At 40.0% G+C, this 15900-nt stretch overlaps 1 protein-coding gene across 3 annotated transcripts in view; it reads left to right on the forward strand.

Moving 5' to 3' along the window:
- The first annotated feature begins 5861 nt into the window (after nucleotides 1–5861).
- The window catches only part of CGNL1 (cingulin like 1), a 53828-nt gene continuing 43789 nt past the window's right edge, over nucleotides 5862–15900 (forward strand). For 2 of the 3 annotated variants that reach the window (XM_057372119.1, XM_057372121.1), the window contains exon 1: nucleotides 5862–5924. The gene's annotated coding sequence lies outside the window, so the exon portion shown is untranslated. The remainder of the gene's footprint in view (nucleotides 5925–15900) is intronic. The other variant, XM_057372120.1, reaches the window with a different exon arrangement.

Below are 15900 nucleotides of genomic sequence, written 5' to 3' on the forward strand. Positions count from 1 at the left end.
ATACTTTGCATAAGTGCCAAAGACAGAACATATTGCACCACCATATTTGAGGATTTAAAATACCTTATATATTCTGTGCTGACTCATAATTAGGCTGTAAGCTTCCTCTCTTAAAGAAATAGCTGGCTGTGGAATCAGAAATGGAAGCACATATAAGATATGGTTTTTTTTCATAGGAAAGCAAGGAACAAACCATAATAAAGGCCAGGATGAAATAGTTATCCTGAGTTAATTTGTTTGTTCAACTCTTTTGTAAGAGTTGTGAAAATTGAGTACTTTGTTCATTAATGAAACTCAAAAATTTCTAAAAATTGTCCATGAAATGCTTATTATACACACATACATTCCAGTGTTGAAAATCCCAATCCTCTAAAACCAGTCTTTAAGTTGTCTTTCTGTGTTTTGCCTGGACTTGYAAAGATACAGTTATTTTCTTAAGCCTTCAATGCATCAGTAGCTAAGTTACTGCAGATGAATCAGGAGTGATGCTTTTCTTTCAAGGAGAAAGTTAAACATCTCTGAGTTGATTCTTAAAGTAATTGAACATTACTAACATATTTACATCTCTTCGAAAATATTACTTCACAAAACTGTTTAAATGGTGCTACCTCGCCCAATTAAAAAAAAAAAAGTAGCTGAATTTGAAAACAAATGTAAAAATATTAACTATAATTCTTTTCCCCGGTCTTTATTTGTAAACTACTCGGTTATGCGTCCAAGGACCAACCTGTTATAATTAGCGAGGCCACCAGGTGGTGCAATTGCACCGCTGCACAAAAGGATCGAGGCCGTTCCCTCAGACTCAGCAGGAGAAAAGGCTTGGATCGGGCACTGCTTCAGGCTTCCACAAATGTTCCCTTATCTTTGTGGAAAAGTAGACAAAACCCTACCCCAAACCGTAATTACTAACATATCCATGCATGCCTATAAGAAAAAGAGATATTTTTCTCTTGGGATAGTGATGCTTAGGTTTAGGCCCAGGTAATTTAACATTTCACTTCTCTATTGAAATAATTTACAGCTATGTGCATAAAGAGCATAGAAGCAATTTCATTTAGTATATTACTATTTCTGTGACAAATGAATGAATGCTTACATGTGCAATGACTGAAACAACACACCCTTTAAGCTTTCTTCCAATAAATACATTGACAATGCCAACAAATTACTAACTTCACATGATTCATGGAATGAGAGATTCAGACTACCCTGCTTTTAAAAAAATCAGTTTGTTCCTGCAGCCTGGGCACAGCCAAATCCCAGCAGCCTGAGCTTAGCGCACAGACCACAGCAGAGCAGGTAACAACTACAATGGTTTCTGGAAGTTTAATGTAGATACYCTTGGTAGTACCTAGGCTTTTTGCAGGCTCTTTCAGGAAAAAAAAATCTTTTTTCATTGCTAGGATTACCGGAATAAGTCTAGTGGGAGCATGACTGTGTCACTAAGGTGAAGGAAGAAACATGGATTTAGCTAAAAGTTGTCCAAGGAGAAGAATGGGAGATCAGAAAGCCTCATTGTGGCTTGATGTAGAACAATGTCCAAAATCTTCAACGTAAGAGTGTATCAGTATTAATTTTTCACCTAATTATTAGACTACATATTTTTTGTTAAATGAATATTGAAACAATCACATTATTTCTGATCAAACTTTGTGTTGTATTTTCCCCTCAACAGCTATTAAAGTCAGTGGTACCTTCATCTCACTCCTGATTTCTATGTACATGAATAAGGTTAATAATTGGGCTGTCTTATGTTCAACATAAAGAGTATTTGTAAACTCGAGCTAACTAAAATGAAATTAAATTGAAGACAASTTACAACTTAAATCTTCATCTTCTAAGTTTTTCYTTACCATGCATTAGCTAATATAAAGTATTTTCCAGCAGTGAAGYGATCTTAAAATATTAATCTCTTGGTTTACAACTGAATGTCATTTTATACATTTTATTTAACAAGTCTTATTCTCCTGCAATGTAAATATGTTCTTGAATGTATGGCTAGGCCTAATGRCTAGGATTATTCAGGCTGTTTTAGAGCACATTTTGTGCTTGGGTTAGAGACAGAAAGAACCACATGCTCTGGGATCTATCAGCAGTACCCTGTGTTTGACAGCTGTATGTGGGAGAACAGAGAAAGAGGAGGAATGTGAAAGATGGGCTACCTCTGAGCAGAAAGGGGGGAAGGGAMGGGACAGAGAAGAGGAAGAAAGAGGAGAGGGAAGGTCCGCTGTGAAGGGCAGCAGGGGAGGAAATACAAGGAAGAAAATGAAAGGCCTCCTTTCTTGGTTAGCTGTCTTTTGAGGAAAAAMCAGAGATCATACATAAAAAAGCATTGCTAAGAGTGTACAATTACATTTTTACCTCATATCCTTCTCTGAAAGTAAAGACCTGAATTTTTAAGACTGTGTTTTTTGAAATAAGATAAAAATGTCTAYTTGGAAGCTTACTGAATACAGCAGTAAGAAGGACAACTGTTATTTCTTAAGCAACAGACATCTAACCTTTTATAATAAAGAAAATTTCCAACATATATTGTAAAAGATGAGTCAGAAGCAGTGCTTCAATAGCATTATATACCAGACCTTTTTTTCCTACTTTCTACTGTGATTATTGGATTAGATCCTTTCCTTAAAGAAATCAGGGACTATAATGAAGTATCAAAACTCAGTTAAATCTGTAATGGAAGAGCAGAGAGATGGAAATGCATCTTGCTGGGAGCCAAGCACAGCACTAATACACCAGGTTTTCAATGCAATGGGTGGGACTCAAGGCACAAGGAGAGCTGAGTGCAGGAGTGCTTCTCAGATCCTGAGGAGTGCTGGAGTAGCCAGCAGCTGGAATTAATCTACAGCACAAGCTGTTAGGGCATTGCTGTTTGGTTTTGCTTTAGCTACAAACTCCATTTTGTATTGTGTTTCACAACTGCCGGATAATACACTGCCTCAACAGAGAGATATCAATCATAGTGTCGAGCCAGTTTTGTAAACAAGGACCAAAACCTTCACTAAAAGGCAAGAAAAAGTTCAGTGAATGAAGGGTGGGAAAGGAAATGGTGGCCTGCACAGAGATGATATTCTGTATATGACCTAAGTCAGTCCACAGTGCAATTTTAGCTTATTGCTGCGTTTGTATACATTCCTTCAAGAAATTCTTACCTCACTGGATAACCTTGCACTTTTGCAGTATTCCAGCCGGACTATTGCTCTTACTGAACAATTCATGTTTGCAGCATTAGTATTATCCATCTTTGATACAAAAAAATGAAGTAAATGAAAGAAAGAAATATAAGAAAGAAAAATGCCTTGGCATATTTTTCTGAAACTCAGTACAGAACAAGAGAACAGCTTTCTGAACAGTTTAATGCKGAGCATGACAGACTGCAACTGAATTGTCTCCTGAGCCGTTACCTGAGAGGCATATAATGAAAAAAATTAATTATAGACTATATAGTAATTACTATATAGTATATAGCCTGGTTGTTTGAGCAAKAAATTAATCTCATACTTTTTTCTTTTTCTGGTTTGCTTCTAAATGCAATGGAAACGTCTTRTTGTACAACATCATTGATTAACACTGTTTTCATTAACCTCTAACAGCAACATGAAAATTATAGGTGTATACACTTCTTTAATGAAGCATTTTGTTTTCTAATAAGTGCAATTCCTTCACATCTTACAAAACTAAAATACGAGGCTGAACAAACTGTCAGCATGTTTCTTAACACTCTAATTGGAATAAAATACGAGCTCAACTGTTTTTGCCACATAACTCATGTAACTGAGAAAAAAGAAAGTTTAATTACTTTCTTTTCCATTCATTGTTTTCCACCATTTTCAATTGGGGTGAAGGTATAAACTTCACATGTTTTCTTAAAAACGACAGGGAAAATACCTAAGCAAACTATACATATCTTTTATTCAAACAGCTTCAAGAATACTTATAGGCTCAGGTTACGAGGAAAAAAATGCATATGAAAAGCAAATGAAAAGTAAATGGTAAAGTATGTAAAAGATCAAGATGGCAGCACAAGTTTGGGCTGTTCTGTCTTATGAACATTTTCTTTGTTAATATTAGGGCAGAAAACTTCATACATCTATGACTTTCCTCTCAATAACCACTTTGAGGGAGAATCAACTTAGCACATTATGTAGAGGAGCAACAGAAGTCCACGGCAGAAGTCTTTATAGACCCTGTCACATCTGATAGTTCCATTCTCTCAGCAAACATTGTCAGTTGTCTGCAAACACCTCACTAGYTGCCTCTTTAGAACTGTTAATAATCTGTGCAATTCCTAGTTTACAGTTCTACTCTACTGATTAACCATCAATATAGTGTTTTATCACAAGCAATTACTGTCAGATGCTACTTCTCTGTCTCCTTGTTTTGTTTTTGACTGTTTCTTGCAGAATTCAATAGATCCTTATGGAATACTGACTTGTAATACGACCAAAATACTTACTAAAAAAAAAATCTTAGAATGCATTTAATTTTCTGGTATAGATTGGGGAAAAAAAAGGTGAAGTTCTCACAAACACAGAATCCAAAGCTGGATACYGTGTCCCAGGAGTGTTAATACCGATGTTGTATTGGAATACAGCTTTTTCCAGGTGAACTTCTTCTGCTTATAGATTCTAATTAAGATGGGACCATTCTTTACAGAAAATCCATACAATTATATAAAATTATATATATATATATATATATATATACACAGTAGCATTTGCTACTTGTGCTTGTTTTCACAGATGTGTAACAGGTATCAGAGCAGCTCTGACAGAAATTTGAGCAGTGACCTCCAGCACCTTAAATTTGAAAGGATGTGTTCCTATCCATGCTCCCCCTGTTGAACAACTTTGACATGGCTTTCATGACTTAGAAATTTTTCCTTTTCATGTTCACGGCCCAGCATTTTTCTGTTGTAGACAGGGGTATATCACATTTTGTGCTTCCCCCCCCCCCCCGTATATTCACTATAACCTATCTTCTGACAATGCTCCTTGGTCAACACAGTTCAAATCTTGAGAACAAATTTATAAGCATGGAAAAAAATAGTCTGAGGCCCATTTCTTGTGACATGATTATAGACACTGGTTTTTGGACGACACCTGTAAACCTCTAGTCGGTAGCACCTACCTTCCTTCACTRATGGATCAGGGAGAGAGACATGCTGCAGTATGGCAGCACTTCGGTTCCCACTGTGTGTGTGGAATATTCTGGAATCACCTTGTTGTGATACTCCAGTCTAGCTGAAGACAGTGTGGAAATCACCCAAAGTGATTTTTTAGATCAAGGGGTGCCCAGGGGTGCTTGTGACGCTGCTGTGGGAGCAGTACGGGCACCCTGCCCCGTTTGGGCGCTGCAGCCCCGCTCTTTGCGCTTCCCTCACCTCCTCCTCACGGCCAGAGCCGCGCCCACCCTGCCCCGTCCCTGTGCTGCCTCAGCCCTTCCCGCCGSGCGGGCGCCTCGCCAGCCGCCTCCACACGGGGAGGGAAAACAAACCCGACTGTCAGACGGCCTCGAGCCARCAGTACCCGGGCCCAGAACTGGGTTTCTTCTTCAGAGGGTTATTATGGCCACCCCGTTCCGCCCCGGCGCGGTTCGCCGCAGCCCGAACTGAGGAGAGCGGGGCGCTTTCCCCTCTGTTTGCGGCTGTAGGTGTCCGTCGGGGGGCTCCGGGCCGCGCTCTCCCTCAGGGAGACCAAAGGTCGCGAGTGGGCGGGAAAGCGGCGGGAAACCCCGGACTCACCTGAGGGAGCGCCCCCCGCCTGGCTCCTCCCCGGCCCGGCCCGGCCCGGCCGCGGTGCCCCCTCCCCCGCTGGAGGGGGCGGGCAGTGAGCGCTCGGCTCCGGCGGCGAGCGCGGCGGCGGAGAGAGCGGCGCGCAGTTGGCGGGGATCCCCCTGAGAGAGACGGCAGCTCGGGACGGGTGAGGAGAGCGGTGGCGGCCGGTCTGGGAGCTAAGGGGTGCACTGCGTCGGCCGCTTGTTCCTGCGGCGATGGCCGGGGCCGGGTGGGCAGAGGACTGGCGCGAACGGACCGGAGCGCGGCGGGCACGGGGGCCGTCGCCGTGCGGTGCCGCGGGCGCTGCCGGCCGCAGCTGTGGCGGTGGCTCCCGGCGCCTMGGCGCCCTGGGTCGCTGCTTTCCTCAGCTCCGTTAAACATGCGCCTTTCCAAAGGCCGAGGGCGCCGGGCCCTGCCGGGCGTGAGGAGAGAACACGGCGTCTCTCTCCGCACGACCGGCGGGCGACGCGCGGGGAGCTGGCCGTGCCGGGGCAGCCCTTCCCCCGGGCGCTCCTCGGGGCTGCGCCGGCAAGCGGAGCGGGCCCCCGCGGGGTGGGCGAGCTCAGCGGCTGCGGGGAGAAGAGACTCGGTAACACTAGAGCCCTTCTTCGTTGTCCCTGGGGCTGTCAGGAGCGGGGGTCGTCCCCCGAGCGGGGCCCGGCGCGACTGCCCCGGAGCCGCGGCTGCGCTGCCGCAGCTGGAGGTGCTGCGGCCGGCCCTGGGCTCCAGGTGGGCGGGCGGGGCCCGGAGCTCCCGCGGGGCGCCGAGACCGCCTGCTCGCACGCATTCCTCCGGGGATTCCTGGCATTCCTAGGCAGAGGGCACTCTTGACTTCTTCGTCTCCCTTTTATTCCGCGAATTAGCGTGTTTTTTGCGAAAGGGTGTGTCCGCATTGTCTGTGTTCTTTTTCATGGGAAAAGTTTAGAATGGCAGTTCTGCTATTTGCTCTTCTTCCAATTAACTTTGCATCTGATGTAATTTATATCCTTGCAATTTGATGACAACTTTATGGGGAGATCAGAGCTGCGATAAAACTTCTGTGGTGAGTTTGCATTACGTTTGCAGTTGACAGAASAGTCGTTGCAGCTTTTATCTTTCTCTTTTTTTAGCATGCAAAGTAGTTTTAAAAAACTACTGTGGTGCAAGTTGAATGGTTATCAAAGTAGAAATAGTGAAAACCTCTTGTTGAAAGTTGTTCTATTTTTTTGAAGATCTGGACTGTGTTTATCTTGTGCAGACACCTAGAAGCAAATTCTGTAGKTAAATCAGAAATCCCCTAAGTGGATCCCAACTTGTGGTACACCCATGGGAACTTGAAAGATTCCCTGTCTGATGCCTATCCTGACAACTGTCCCATGTCTTGTAGTTATGAATCTCTTTATAGAGCTGGTTTTAACAGAACTTTAAAACGTCTATAAAAATATAATTAAAATGGCAAAACCAAGCTACTGTTTACTTTTCAAAGGTGCTTTGTAAGAACCTGTTTGACTAGTAATTACATTTTCTAGAAGTGTCACAGTTGTTGAATTGTCTTGTTTTTTTTTCTCATGTTAGACCCAGGAGAAATCTGCTTATGCTCACAGTGTGTTCTAAGCCAGATGTGGTTACTGATGATTAATGTAAAGGTGTAACAAGTTGCTATAAACTTTCTTAAAAAAAAAAAAAAATCAAGTGTTACTTTGAACTTCAGTCTTTTCTTTTGAAAAAAAGATTATAAATTGAAATGAAAACTTTCATRCAATATTAAAACATACCATTAACAGTGTAGTAAACATGTTTTAGAAATTTGTCATATTATGAAAGCCAATTATATTACTTCGTTATTCATTTTGAGACAGAGCAACACTTTTAAAACAGAAAACACTGTAAAACAGGAAAGCAGTGCTACTTTTTGTTAAAATTCTCTTAGGATATTAAGATAATCTTTCACATAAGAGAAGATGCTTGTTTTAGCAGATAATTTGTTGTTTAATATTAATGTTTTTTTTTTTAAATCAATCTGAAATAAACAAAAATGCAGTGCTTCAGATGCAGTATCTTATAAGGGACTGTTATTTTTACATGTGTGTGCTTACARCTTAAAGGTGTTTTTAATATAGTCATCATAAGAAAAGTATCCCTAGCTGGTTTACATGCACCTTGAATTGTAACTGATATTAACTATTTCTAAATGCCACCTAAATGCAAATAACATGACAAAGGTAACTAATGTTGTCACAGTACTAAAAAGGCCTTGTCATTGCTAACCCCCTTGATTACTGAATTTGTGGATGATATTCTGAAAAGCCTGTCTGCTCCATGAGGGTATCACATAACTGGTTGGTTTTTTTTTTTAAGTTTTATTCTCATTATATGTCTTAGTTGCATTTTGATTTAAAATCTAATGAATCTATACTGCTTAGGCTGCCTGAATTGCCTCCAAGCAGACCAGCTGATTTTAATTTCTGTTAATTGCATTGTTAGATCTCACTGTCATTACTAAAACGTCTGAGAACACACAGGTTCCCCTGGCAGGGTTTATTTGGGAGATGTGGAATTTAAGTCACTGCAGAAATAGTCTCTGGTGTATCCTGTATAAGGAATTGCACCTCAGTAAGAGGTTTGACACAGCTGCAGAAAAGAATTGGTGGCAGTTCCTTCTTCTGATTTACATTGCGTAATAGGAAGTTGATCTTTCTGGCAGTATTGGTGAGACTGGTTTATCTGGGTTCTGCAGTGTCGTCTGAAATGTGTAGGTGAAATGACATGACCTCAAATGTGAGTTTTTAAATCATTTGTCATGAAGCAAAGCAAGATGAACCTATGTGCTATGAGTTTATTCAGCCTGGATCATCGTGGGCAGGTTGTTACTTAAAAATATCTACTGAGGTATTTTGGGGCTAAATAATTCTGTAGATGTAAAAATTTAAACAAAAGTAGATCATCACAGTTTCATTCTGTACTCTGCTGTTGTATATGTTCTGCATTTTTAAGTCATAGTGATGAGGATGTCCTTATTACATGGCCTTTTTACTATGGGAATAACCTGATATTTGTATATTAATATCAAGCACACGAGCCTGGTAATGCAAAATAATGGTTAGCCTATGGCAGCATCTACCTRTGAGGATGGAAAGGAATTGGCAATGATCTCCTCAAGATCACTGATAGTAATAGATTTCTGTGAAATGGCAATGAGCACAAAARTAATGGGGCATTTTTTAACTTCTGCATGCAACTCTGAATGGCAGCAGAAATGTTACAGCTGCCTACTGCCCTTGTGTTCAAATAAAACAGACTTAAGAAATTTCTTTCTTCTGTCTGTCCCACTTCTCCTTTTTTAAGGGTAGGAGGAGATTATCTTATACCTGATCAATTCAGTGATACCATTCAGAGGCAGGCTTTGCGAAGAATTACTTTCTTACAATACRGAGATTAACAAATGTTTTGAATGGGCAGGATGAGATGAAGGTGTTAGAATTTCTCTGGTTTTGTTRCTGGGTCTCAACAAACTGTGTAGGGAGGAAGGTGATACGCACTTGATGCATCCATCCTGAACTTAGGTTTGGTAATTCTGTTTCGAATGCATCTTGAATGCTGCTTTGGAAGTATGTGCAAAAACACAACAGATAGATTGGTTTTACTATTTCTGTTGTTAATTGGCAGAAGAATGGTGAATCCGCTAACTGAGAATGCTGTATTACCACATTATTGTATGAGGAGAAGTGTTTTATGTGTTCATGGAGTGTTTATTGCAAGCATGTTTATCTGGGAACATGAACACATTCCAGAAACTGCTTTGACCTTGACTCTGAATGGTGTTAAATCGAAATGGTAATATTTTTCAGTGTAGCCAAATGTGAAAATTTGATATTAAAATCCAAGAAATGAACATGTTAAGAATGCATGTGCTCACAATTTCRTGGAGTGGTAGTCATGGAGTTGCCACTGTTTGGGATTAGAGYTCACTGTATTTGTTCTGATCTTGTACCATCTCTGCCAACAGAGCTGGCAGCCTCTTTGGAGGAATTTATCCAAATGTAGGCTTATAACCTTTTGTTTTATGTGAAATAAGTCAATGGYAGAATCCATAAGCAGACATTTAAAGTAGGTAGTGTTGTTTTTTGCAAGAATATGTCTGAATTTCTGGCTAAATGGAATGTTTTCATTTCTAATAGTTCATCTTTTGTATTTATGGGTTTCATTAACCAGGCTAACAGTGTGAGAATTAAAWTTAATATTGTGTAATAACTTTTCAATTCCTCTTGATTTTGGTAAAAATAGAGAGCGAYGAGGAATAAATGTGATCAGAGAAATCATAATACTTTAGTTGCATGTACATTACACACACCTTTTAAAAGTAGGTAAAATATGGATATGGAAACTAAATAGAGTGTGAAAAGGAGATGTATTGTCTAGGCTGCCCATGCTTTCATATTCATATGGACTTGTGTTTCTGTATTTCTGCACATGTTTGTATAAACTCTCATACACACTTGCAGAAGACTGATAAGTAATTACCAGCCATTAGGAATGTTTTAACCCTACTTTAAATTCTATTGAAAGAAATCTCTAAGAACAGCTGGAGTTTATTAGAATGGAAGATGTATTTCATGTACATTAAAATTCACAAAAGGGGGTAGTTTATTGGCATCCTATTTTAACATAAGCAAAATGMAGAAGTAGGGTAAGATTTCATCTTATATATAGAGATGGGGGAGTGTTTTCAGTGATGTAAATCAGGCTCAGAATATTTTGTGGGCYTTGTTAAAATTGTTTGGGGTATGCCTTCATACATTTATTTGCACACCATTAGCTGTTATATGCAGARAGCAAATGTTCAGCAGTAGCAGCTTTTATTTATGAGAACAGTTGCCATGTAATGTTACATTATAATTCCACAAACACTTCAAGCTTCATAAAGAGGCAGCCCTACCCCTCTCATTTCCCCCAGTAATTATGCTATTCCAGTGTGAAGGTGACAAGTGTGGCAGCTTATGGGAGCTGGTTAAACCTGTGCTCACAGGGCCCACACCAGGTCACTTTGGCTTTGTAAGCCCTTCATGATTCAGTCCAGCACACTATGAAGCTCCTTTCCTCTGGAGTTTTCTAACCTCTCTCTTCTGTGCTCAGCTTATGTCTCTCAGAGTGTAATGATATCATCTTGTTGTCTGGTGGGGCCTGGGCTCAGGGCCTGCATTTTGACTGCATATTTAAATTTGAAAACGCATGGCTGAGTTACTTGAAAGAAACTAGATGGGTGTGAAGCCAAATGTTTAAAGAATACAATGTAATTAAGACGAAGTTTAACAGTAGAAAAATGGGAGGCATAACTAGCCTGAATACACATGAAGCTGTGGCCTTATGTTGGCTGTGTAAATATGACTCCTACAGCCTATTTTCCATGTAGATTTTGTACTTAAGTACTTGTATATCCATAGAGTTTAACCCTGCTCTGTGTGTCTTTATATAGGTGACACTTTGGTCTTTGCAAGCAGCTGTACTCATAGCTCATCATTAATGTTGTTCAGGAAAAAGTTGTGCAAATTGCGTCTGTTGGATTACATCTGTAAATGTAATTTCTGTAGACAAGATTATAGTTTTTCTGTGGGAATAATGAGAAGAAAGTCCAGTGAAATGTCACATTTAAAGTAAAGGAAAATTTTTTTGAGTTTTAGGAACCTTTTATTTTTTAAGTATGTTGAATATATTATAAATAAATTCCTGATGGACTGTTCCTGATGGACTTGTAAAAGTTTTTAACAACGGTTGGCCCAGTTGTTCCATTCCTTTGAGAAGARTTTCCTAAGAGACTCTTAACAAATCTGAGATTTTTTGCTCAAGCCTCTAAAAATATGAACAGGATACTCTCTTCTGTTTGAACGATAATGATCTCATTGGGATGTACTAAGATAATTTCCTTTGGAACAAAATAGAGTTTCTAATACTGACAATTGGAGGAAAATGTAATGAAACAACACAGATTCTCCTGTGGAGTGAGTGCAATCATATCAGATATTTGGATGCAAACCAGGTATTGTATTTGAAATCACAAACCTCTTTTAGAATCTGCTAGTAACTTTGTGTCTCTCAGCTGTAATTTTTGTCAATACTTAAGAGATATAGAAATTAGAAATTTGATTAAGTAGAAGAGAGTCTATAAAATACCATTTCCTCTTGGTGGCTTAATTGCTTTTTTCTTCTTGTTTTTAATCTCCTTTGCAAGTTGGTAAGGAAAATGAGGGAAAATTGAGTGTGGTTGTGTCATGTGTGTATAGTTAACTCTAAGTATTTATAAGGTTTTGTTGTTTGCTCAGTTTTTGTATTTGAAGTTTATAAACATTAATTGTAGTGCAGTAGTGTCAGGATACTCACAAGATAACCCCAGTAATTGGATCCTATTCGTGACAAAACCCAGCTTGTACAGGAGCTTGTATCTGAGCTGGTATGGGAGATGAAACAGGAGCGTGGCACAAGTACAGTCAGGCAGGTGTTTGTGTCYACATGGGGCTGGTACCACAGTAACCACCAATAACAAGTGCAGCTCTCCATCTCCCTCCAGTGACCTAACGACTACCACAGCCTGCAGGACCTGGAACTAGTCAATACAGACTGCATGAATTAATTTCTTATAGCTTGACTTCTGTTTTAGTATACTTTTAATATGTTCGGTTTTGTTTCTGATTCCCTTTTAYGTTTTGAGAAAATCTGGCAACATTATTTCAGTAAAGAAAAAGAGAACTTTTTAACTAATGTTACAAAGTATATAATGCAGTGGTTTRGAATATTACATGAGAAATTTGGAGGCTTCTTAGCATTTTCATCATAAACAAAATTAAGACTTTCCTTTGCACTGAGTAAGCAAAGTTAGTAGGTCACGTGTTATTTCCTCTGGGGAAAAATCCAGTAGAATTATGGCTACATAGCAGATAAATAAAATTGGACATATATATTATGTCCTTGTTTTCAATAAAACTCTGAAAATTTATGAGAMCTGAGGATCTGCCAAAATGTGTTGTTGTTGACTTAGAGCCATTGAAGCAGATTTTCATTTGGGAAAAAAACCCAAAACCAACCAACAAATGAGCCAACAAAACCTGCTAGTTGTCACACAGCTCAAGCATTTGGCTGATCTGTCACATACTTTCATAGGACTAACAAGATGTTTTACATTTCTGAGACTTCCTCACACACAACATTTTTCAGCCAGAGGGAGTATGAACCAAGTTGTAAGCAAACGAACAGTATCTTTTGCTCTAACTGCTTGTAATTGTTCCTTCTACTGGCAGTCTTTTATTAAATACAGCCTCTTCCTATTCTTGAAAAGGTGGCTACTAATATTCTGTTTTATTGGCTGACTRTCTGAATCAGATTGTTAAATATTTGGGCAGAACTGAAACTGAAATTCTCCTTTCTAAGGCAGCAAACCCAAACATCCACTTTGCTCTACTGCATTTTGAGAGAAACTGGTAGAATAATATCTGTAATACATACTAACCAAAGCATGGCTGTTGGCTTTCGGGAACAGCTATTGCAAGGAAAGTATTATTTGGAATTTTCATCCTGCAGAGGCTCTAACTTGTCTTCCATAGGCTGCCATCTGAAATCAGAACAGARAGAGTGGTATTTTTCACAGAATAAAAATGAAAGCAACCAATTCAGAAATGTTGAAACACTTCCTATAAAAAGGTATTTCTCTGATTCAGTGTTCTTGGCTGGACTTCATTTTTCATTATGCACCCAGAGCTATATGACTACTGTATTTAATCACAGCTTGGTCAAAGGAAGTAAAAAGCTAAYTCCTATTGCATTTATGGAAGGCACAGACCTACATGGCTTCTGCAATGGAGGCTGGAGTTACTGCTTTCAGAGGGAGGCTTGCATGGCCCACTTGCCGTGTGGCTGTGTGTCCTCCAGCATTTACTTTTCTACACAGGCACTGTGCACACCTTGGCCTGGGAATGGCTGTGAWTCTCACTGCAGGGAACAGTGCAGTGCTGGATAGACAGCCCTGGAACCAGAATGCAGGGGAATGCTGCAAGTCAAACCTGGTCCTTTTCTCTTTGCACTGCACCAGTTACTAATGCAGGTGCATGGGGGGACTGGAGATAAGGTGGTGTGTGGCATCAAGTTCTAAGTGCATTTAGATGTAGTTTTTTTTTTGAGAATATAATTTGCTATTTTTTTATGAAATATGTAAGGCTAATTCTGCCTGTGGTGATAGGTCAGCCCTGTCTTGGATGCTGAAGAGATACCTCCATTCGGTCTTGTGTCTTTCTGGTACCAAGCATAAGTCCTTGCAGTCTAACACTCTATATGGAATTTTGAAAAATACATGCCATGTGGTTTAGGTTCACAGTAACGACTGTTTTTTTCAAGTGTAGAATTTGTCACAGTATCTTTCCTTCCAACAAGTAGGAAGAAGATGTGGGACATGAAGCTTTTGGGGTGCTTTAAAAGGGAATGAATATTTGAAAACTCAGTGGTTTGTTTTCTAGTTCTTCATTTATGGAAATTTTAGGTAGGTTGTTGATGCAGACATCAGCAAAGCTGACCAATAATAAATCTCTGAGTAGGCTTTTTTTTGCCCATTGGTGCCTGCAGATGTAGTATGACATGATATATTGTAGAAAATCCTTTGTTATAGGTCTTAGGAAAGTTTTGAATTTCGACCACTAGACTGGGAGTGGCAGTTTACAGTCAGTGCCAAGGAAAAATAAATGGTGACAGTTTTATTGTATACTGTAAATATCATCATTTTCTTTCTAATAATTGGKGGAGTAACTGCCAGATGTGCAATAAATATAATTTTACATAGGAAAGAAAACCTCAGGTATGAAAAGATCTTAAATGGGGATAAGGAATCTGTTGGAAAGATGGCAGACTTGTTTCATGTGTCTTTCTGTTGCTGGATATTTCAGTTTGCTTTTAAATGAGTTTTAGTGTCTGTCATGGGTTTAAAAGTAAAACCAGGACAGCGTCTTTTTTTACGGTCCCACATCTACAATTGTAGAATTGTACTTTTTTTCCTTCTGTTCTCTGTGAGCAGAAGATCAAATAAACTTACCCAATCCCAGAGTTATCTTCCACATGGACTAAAAGGGACAGCAAGCCAGGCCCATTTTTCTTTTGCRGAAGCAAATTGTAGGTAGGATTGACATTGATGAAGTTTCCCCTCATATTTGCAAGGCATGTTTGTGAGMATGTGTGCCATCAAGTGTAAAAACATTACAGTTTTGGTCTTTCCATGAATTATCCTGTCTGTTTCCTTTTCTTTACCCTCAGAGTATGTAAGTTTTCCTTCCTCTTCTCTCCTAAAGTTATTTCCTGTCCTTTTTCCATTGCAGTGTCATTTATTATTGACCTAACACCCACTTTGTCTTTGTGTGATACTGTTAATACTTTCTGAACAGTCAGCTGCACAGAGAATCCATTATTTAGCTTGGAGAGCAAGCTCAATGTTATGTAAGGCTAGAGAACAAATTTTATAGTTCCTTCCTGGCATTTTGCTGTGCATGTGAAATATCTGCAGTGAGTATCCATAAACTGTTACATCCTGCTTTTTTGAAAAAGACACTGATTAAATAAAATGGGCCATGAGGGTTTTTTTTTTCCTCTAATAAGAGAATTTGGAAATAAATTTCATGGAACAAAATGGCATTTGATAATTTAGCCTTAAATAGTTCAAAATTTTCAGAATTCTGAAAGTTCTCCCCTCCTAAGAGGTGATAAYGGGGTATACTGTCACCATCCTTGAATGAAAAATCTTCAGCTGATCCACTCTTAGGAGACACAGGATTATGACACTAGGTGTGTGTGGGGGGGTTCCTGTTTTTTTGACATTAAGGGAGAAGTTTTAGTGCCAAAAAAAAGTCAGGTTTCTTTTATTCTTCCATATTCCCTCACTAGATGTATGCAGATCTGTGGCTCTTTGAGAGGAGGCCAGGGAGCCCGTCCGCTGGTGGGAGAGCGTGTCCCCCCCGGGCTGCTGGGAGAGCGTGTCCCCCATCCGCTGGTGGGAGAGCGTGTCCCCCCCGGGCTGGTGGGAGAGCGTGTCCCCCCCGGGCTGCTGGGAGAGCGTGTCCCCCCCGGGCTGCTGGGAGAGCGTGTCCCCCTCGGGCTGGTGGGAGAGCGTGTCCCCC

Source organism: Malurus melanocephalus, unplaced genomic scaffold, assembly GCF_030028575.1.
Source record: "Malurus melanocephalus ecotype Western Australia unplaced genomic scaffold, MMel_1.1 scaffold_163, whole genome shotgun sequence".
In the NCBI taxonomy this organism is placed as follows: Eukaryota; Metazoa; Chordata; class Aves; order Passeriformes; family Maluridae; genus Malurus; species Malurus melanocephalus.